Raw genomic sequence first — 7696 nt, forward strand, 5'->3', positions numbered from 1 at the left:
TGGGTTCCACGATCCTCAGAAAGACAAGCGTTTTCACTGGATCGAGAAGCCTGTTGACGATTTAATTGGATACCCTTATAAAATATTCAAAAAAAATTGGAAGATTTCCAGTAAAAATATTCCTCGGTCACAATGGCTGTGTTCGAGAGCATCAAAACCGTGATGTATCTTAGGTAAATTGTGACTGACTGATCTTCAAATAATATTGAGTAGTTATTTAGACTGCAAGGTGATTTGTAGATCAGTCAGTCTCGACTCTCATTTCAAGTCGGCTACAAGGTCGAACGCACCCAATAACAATAATCATGTATTTTCTCATGGAGAAAATCAATTGTTTCACCACCTTAGCAATAAAAAGCAGTGGTGGGAAAAGTACCCAATAGTCATACTTGAGTAAAAGTAAAGATACCTTAATTGAAAATGACTCAAGTAAAAGTGAAAGTCACCCAGTAAATTACTACTTGAGTAAAAGTCCAAAGTGTTTGGTTTCAGATATACTTCAATATCAAAAGTTTCTAAAATATACTTAAGTATCAAAGTATAAATTATTTCAAATGTGTTATACTAAGGAAACCAGATGGCACCTTTTTCTTATTTTTATTTACATATAGCCAGGGGGACACTAACTCTCAGACATCATTTACAAACGGAGCATGTGTGTTTAGTGACTCCGTCAGATCAGAGGCAGTACGGGTGACCAGGGATGTTCTCTGTTTAGTGAGTCCGTCAGATCAGAGGCAGTACGGGTGACCAGGGATGTTCTCTGTTTAGTGAGTCCGTCAGATCAGAGGCAGTACAGTTGACCAGGGATGTTCTCTGTTTAGTGAGTCCGTCAGATCAGAGGCAGTACGGGTGACCAGGGGTGTTCTCTGTTTAGTGAGTCCGTCAGATCAGAGGCAGTACAGTTGACCAGGGATGTTCTCTGTTTAGTGAGTCCGTCAGATCAGAGGCAGTACAGTTGACCAGGGATGTTCTCTGTTTAGTGAGTCCGTCAGATCAGAGGCAGTACAGTTGACCAGGGATGTTCTCTGTTTAGTGAGTCCGTCAGATCAGAGGCAGTACGGGTGACCAGGGATGTTCTCTGTTTAGTGACTCCGTCAGATCAGAGGCAGTACGGGTGACCAGGGATGTTCTCTGTTTAGTGAGTCCGTCAGATCAGAGGCAGTACGGGTGACCAGGGATGTTCTCTGTTTAGTGAGTCCGTCAGATCAGAGGCAGTACGGGTGACCAGGGATGTTCTCTGTTTAGTGAGTCCGTCAGATCAGAGGCAGTACGGGTGACCAGGGATGTTCTCTTGATAAGTGCTTGAATTGGACCATTTTCCTGTCCTGCTAAGCAGTCAAAATGTAATGTGCACTTTTGGGTGTCAGGGAAAATGTTTTGAGTAAAAAGTACATAATTTTCTTTGGGAATGTAGTGGAGTAAAACTAAAAGTTGTCAAAAAATATAAATAGTAAAGTACAGATACCCTAAAAGACTACATAAGTAGTACTTTAAAGTATTTTTACTTAAATAATTTACACCACTGATAAAAATATTTTTTTAGAGATACTGTATCATAAAGCTAAGTACATGTAGCATACATGAACAGCTGTTCAAGCCAATCACACTGGGCTTATTATTGTGGGAGAATCTAAAAATCTTGGTGTCATAGTGTGCTCCAACATATGGAGTTTGTCTATATTCTGAAATACACATTTTCAAATTAATTTATTAAAAATAAAAATTTATATTAATATCTCAGAAATACCCTTTTTGAGTTTGTTTATTTTAAGACATATTGTTTGGAACAATATACTCTACAAGTACATTACATTTCCAGAGTTGGCTTTATGCTAATTCTAAGGTTATGATACATTTTAAGAGCACCGCCAACAGTGACTGGTACATGGATTCCAAGGGAACTCCCTCTGCTCGTGATTTGCTGGATGCGCAATCCTAAAGGAGGACTGTGATTCATTGTCTATAATGTCCATTTCTATGTATAAAATGTGTCATATCATTAAAAGTACCAGAGAGCCCACTCTGGAAATGTGATTTGTTTGAAGACTATATTGTTACAAACAATTTGTCTAAAAATAAGCTAAATCAGAAAGGGTAGTTTTGATATATACATATACACATGTTTTAATGTTGAATAAAATAATGGAAAATGTGGTATTTTAGAATCTAGACATACTCCATACATTACCAGTCAAAAGTTTTAGAACACCTACTCATTCAAGGGTTTTTCTTTATTTTTTACTATTTTCTACATTGTAGAATAATAGTGAAGAAGTCAAAACTATGAAATAACACATATGGAATCATGTAGTAACCAAAAAAGTGTTAAATATATCTAAATATATTTGAGATTTGAGATTCTTCAAAGTAGCCAACCTTTGCCTTGATGACAACTTTGCACACTCTTGGCATTCTCTCAACCAGCTTCACCTGGAATGCTTTTCAATCATCTTGAAGGAGTTCCCACATATGTTGAGCACTTGTTGGCTGCTTTTCCTTCACTCTGCAGTCCGACTCATCCCAAACCATCTCAATTTGGTTGAGGATGGGGGATTGTGGAGGCCAGGTCATCTGAAGCAGCACTCCATCACTCTCCTTCTTGGTCAAAGAAGTTAGAGCACAGTATAAGGAGTATAATGACACCAAGATGTTGTCTGAATCATGTACGGTGCATATTTCCATTGGGGAACGCCTACTCTGTGAAGTGCGCGTATGCAATAACTAAATTCGCATTTTCAGTCCTGCTAAACAAGGCAATATTAAGACACTTTAGCAAGGGGAAAAGTCCACAAAACTTAGTCCACTCTGTTTGTAACAGATTATAGTTTTGGGAGCAGAAAACTGTATTGAGATCAAATGTTTAATTGATGAGTAAATGTGCAGAATGTCAGCCAAAATCCATCTCCTTCTATCTTCTCCCACTGCCGGCCACTGGGCTTTCTCTCATTACCATATTTGGTAGTGAGTGGAAACGCCAACCCTATGCTTCACATTTATACTTCTGATGAAATATCTGTCTCATTGTTCCATCTGTTCCTTAGCTACTGAAAGTGTTTCAAGGACATTTTCAACTAACCTGTTCTTGCCGATATTTTCCTCATTCTTGATTCAGGAAAAATGTGTATTTGAAAAATGTCCGTGTCCAGTTGCAGGTTTGTTGAACAATTCCTTGCTACACTTTATAGTAAGGTGTAACGGCTGATTGGAAGCATTCACATATTACCATTACAAAGTGTAGCTAGAGAACACCCTGTATACTGCAGCTTGCCCATGTTTTGTACAGTTTACAGATTTACAAGGAAACCAAAACTATTATATATTTTAATACATTTTAATAGTTATTTTTATATCTGCCTCCCGACTGTTTGCCTATCAATGGGCCTAGAACCTGTAGTTTTATTAGATGTTACATTTGGATGATGGGTGGTAAATCATGTTGAATAATAACTGTCTGATTCTTAAGTTCTGTCGGTCTGTCTGTCTTTCTGCCTATGTGTCTTTCTATCTCTCTGTTCATGGCTAATTATCACGTTCTTTGTCTGTGCAGTTTTATCCCTGACTTAGTTCCACCCCATGTCTCCTTAAAACCCTGAATGCCTCGCTTATAGGATCTCCCTAATGATAATCTCCCTGTTGCATGCTTTGAACACGGTGGGTCCTACGTCTGGAGATAAATATTATGGGCAATTCCATGGTAACATGAAGATGCTGAGACTCTGATTTTATTTTCACAAGTATGCCAAATAAAGACTGTTCATTGCAAAGTTAAACAAACCATGAACCTCTATGCACATGAACTACTAACAATTTCCACAGAAAATTTTACAAAAACACATTTACTTGAAGAACAATGCAGATGTAATAACAGAATGAGGTAAAAATCGCCCTCAGTCTTTTATGTGACCACGTTTTCCAATATCTTAAATATTTCTTAAATATACACTCCGAATTAAGATTCAAAGATGTCTGCAGAAAGAATGGACTGTCAACTATGATACAATATGATTTTTTTCTTCTATTTCTGTTATTGAACTAAAGTAAGTAAAGTGGATTAACACTCGGAAACAAAATGATGGTAACATGATCATGGATCCCTGATCTGTACAAACAAGACCACATTTGGTTGGTCCGGACCGCATCATGTCTGTACCAATCATAGATGTCTATGTTTCATAAGTTTGGACATCACAGTACATCACCGTAGAGTAGAGCAGAGTTCAGTAGAGTAGAGTTCAGTAGAGTAGAGTATAGTTCAATTCAGTATAGTTCAGTCGAATAGAGAACAGTTCAATCGAGTATAGTTCAGTTCAATAAAGTAGAGTATAGTTCAGTTGAGTAGAGTTTAGTTCAGTAGAGTATAGTTCAGTAGAGTACAGTAAATTATAATATACTCTAGTGTGCTCTATTGTACTTTACTGTACTAAACTAATCAGATGATAATGGCGCCGAAGGAGATGACCAATTGTGCTATTGTGTAGTTTTTTTTGCATTGTTTGTAACTTATTGTTTCTGTCACCATGTCTTATTACCGAAAAGAGCTTCTTGATATCAGAGCAGCGATTACTCACCCCATACTGGAGGAATTCTTCTTCTTCAACGAGTTGGATGGGAAGGATTTACTCCAGACACAAGGCCCTCATCCCCATCATTCGCAGGAGGAAAAGACAGAGGTATTGTGGACGACGGTCCGGGTGCCTTGTAAGGATCCATCGCCGAGAGGGTAATCTACCTTTACCATCGGTCCTGTTAGCAAACATACAATCAATCGATAACAAAAATAGACGAACTACAAGCACGTATGTCCTACCAACGGGACATTAAAAACTGTAATATCTTGTGTTTCACCGAGTCGTGGTTGAACTGCGCAGTTTGGACATCATGATTAACATACAGCTGGTGGATATTAAGCTTTAACGGCATGATAGAACAGTGGCCTCTGGTAAGACAAGGAGCGGCGGCCTATGCAACAGCTGGTGCATGAAATCTAAGGAAGTCTGGAGGTTTTGCTCGCCTGAGGTAGAGTATCTCATGATAAGCTGTAGACCACACTATTTACCAAGAGAGTTTACATCTATATTTTTTGTAGCTGTCTATATACCACCGCAGACCAACGCTGGCACTAAGACCACACTCGATGAGCAGTATACAGCCATAAGCAAACAGGAAAACGCTCATCCAGAGGCGGCGCTCCTAGTGGCTGGGGACTTTAATGCAGGGAAACTCAAATCAGTTTTACCTCATTTCCATCAGCATGTTAAATGCCATCCTGGTTGCATCACTGCATGGTATGGCAACTGCTCCGAACACAAGGCACTACAGAGGGTAGTGTGTACGGCCCAGTCCATCACTGGGGCCAAGCTTCCTGCCATCCAGGACCTCTTTACCAGGCGGTTTCAGAGGAACCATACACTGTTCTCTCTGCTACCACACGGCAACTGTACCCGGAGCACCAAGTCGAGGTCCAAAAGACTTCTTAACAGCTTCTACCTCCAAGCCATACGACTCCTGAATAGCTAATCAAAGGATTACCCAGACCCCTCTTTTACGCTGCTGCTGCTCTCTGTTTATAATCTATGCATAGTCACCTTAACTCTACCTACATGTACATATTACCTCAATTACCTGGCCCCGCACATAGCCTCTGTACCCCTTGTTATTTTCTATTTTTTACTTTTCAATTTTTTTTTACTTAACACTGAATTTTATTTTTTTCTTAACTTCTTAAAGCATTTTTAAGGGCTTGTAAAGTAAGCATTTCACTGTTGTATTCGGCGCATGTGACAAATCAAATTTGAATTTATTTTATCTTATTTCAACTCTACTGTGCAGTTCTGTACTGTATTGTATTGACCTATACTCCTATACTATACTGCACTGCGCTGTCCAAGCTTTTGAAACAGACATCTATGATTGGTTCAGATTTGGACTGACCAAATTTAAACTACTTTTAACATCCATGGACGTCCGGTGTCGGTCGGTGTTCAGTGGGTGAGAGGGCTGATTACAGTAAATAGAAAGAGAGGGGGCTCATGGGTAGGTGTAAGTAAGAGCCAGGAGCGGTGACATTAAAAGGAGAGAGAGAGAAGAGAGACGGGGAGAGAGAAAGAATGTTTTCATACCTTTTGTTTTGACCACCACACTACAGAAAGTGAAAGAAAACAGTTATGAGCTGAACATACAGTACCAGTATCCCAGTGGAAGGAAGGACAGTAGCAGGTGACCCAACTCTGGTTTGTGATTAGAATGAATTCCCATTGTAGCCCGTTCAGTTGCAGTCATTCTGTTTTTGGTTTTAGATTTTTGGTTCGTTCTGTTACCGATTTGGTAACAGAATGACATGTTTTAATCACTTAATAAATCATAAACCAAATTGTTATCATTGAAGACACACTCACTAATTGGCTGGTCTACAGTTACTTGTTACTTCTGTGAACATTATCCTCCCTCCTCATGAGGGAGAGAAATGATACAGTCAGGTCCGCAATGATTGGAACCCTTGATAAAGACGAACAAAAAATACTTTATAAAATAAATCATACAAATACTGAGCTGGATTCCATGCTAAAAAATGTATAATAATACAATTGCTCAGAGAAATAGATTTTGTTCAACAAGTAATTAAAATGATTAGCACCCATGTTTTCAGTGTGCCTGGCTACCCGAACTCTTTGCTTCGACCAAACGCTACACCACGCCAACGGACGTTAGTTTCTTCTGCACAATGAGTCTGGATCTGAGTACCCTACCCAAAGAGTTTTTAAACGCAAACACATTCTAACCGTTCTGATTGGTCCCAGAATCCGATGGGTTGGGCCAGAGCCAGAACACACGTGGGTAAAGTGGCATTTTGAGCATTGGCTTTGATACTCTGATTGGTTAGAGATGAGCCAATTACTGATGACTTTGTTTTGTGCAACACCCCTCATTTTGAAGTCACCACAAACAACTTCAACAATGGCAGTCTTAGACTGAAGTTTGTAGCGAATTAGAGCAGCGGAATAATTCAGTTAGAGTCATCAGGCAAATTTTTAGTACTCCAGTACCACAGCACCCTACCTTTCATAACGACACTGAGCCTTTTCTAAAAGGTTTTATGAGATTGGAGAACACATTGGGAGAGATCTTAGATCATTCCTCCATACAGAATCCGTCCAGATCCTTGATATCCTTTGTCTGCTCTTATGGACAGACCTCTTCAATTCAAACCACAGGTTTTCAATCAGGTTCAAGTCTGGTGACTGAGATGGCCGTTGCAAAATATAGATTTTTGTGGTCAATGGGTTATCGTCTTTGGGTTATCGTCTTGCTGGAAGATCCACTTGTGGCCAAGTGTCAGCCTCCTGGCAGAGGCAAGCAGGTTTTTGGCTAAAATGTCATAGTACTTGGTAAAGTTCATGATGCCATTGACCTTAACAAGGTTTACAAGACCAGTGAAAGCAAAATGGCCCCATAACATCAAAGATGCACTGCCATATTTTAGCGTAGGTATGAGGTATTTTTCTGCATATACTTCTGTTTTTCGATGCCAAACTCACCACTGGTATGTGACGAAAGAGCTCTATTTTCATGTTATCTGACCATGGGATTGTTTACATACGACAACACATCATACATTATTTTACATGCGAAATAATGCACCTTAGCTAGAATTGCGCGACTAAAATCTCCTCTAAATTACAGATTTCTTGAGTTA

The sequence above is a fragment of the Oncorhynchus tshawytscha genome, linkage group LG05 (genome assembly GCF_018296145.1).
Source record: "Oncorhynchus tshawytscha isolate Ot180627B linkage group LG05, Otsh_v2.0, whole genome shotgun sequence".
Lineage (NCBI taxonomy): Eukaryota > Metazoa > Chordata > Actinopteri > Salmoniformes > Salmonidae > Oncorhynchus > Oncorhynchus tshawytscha.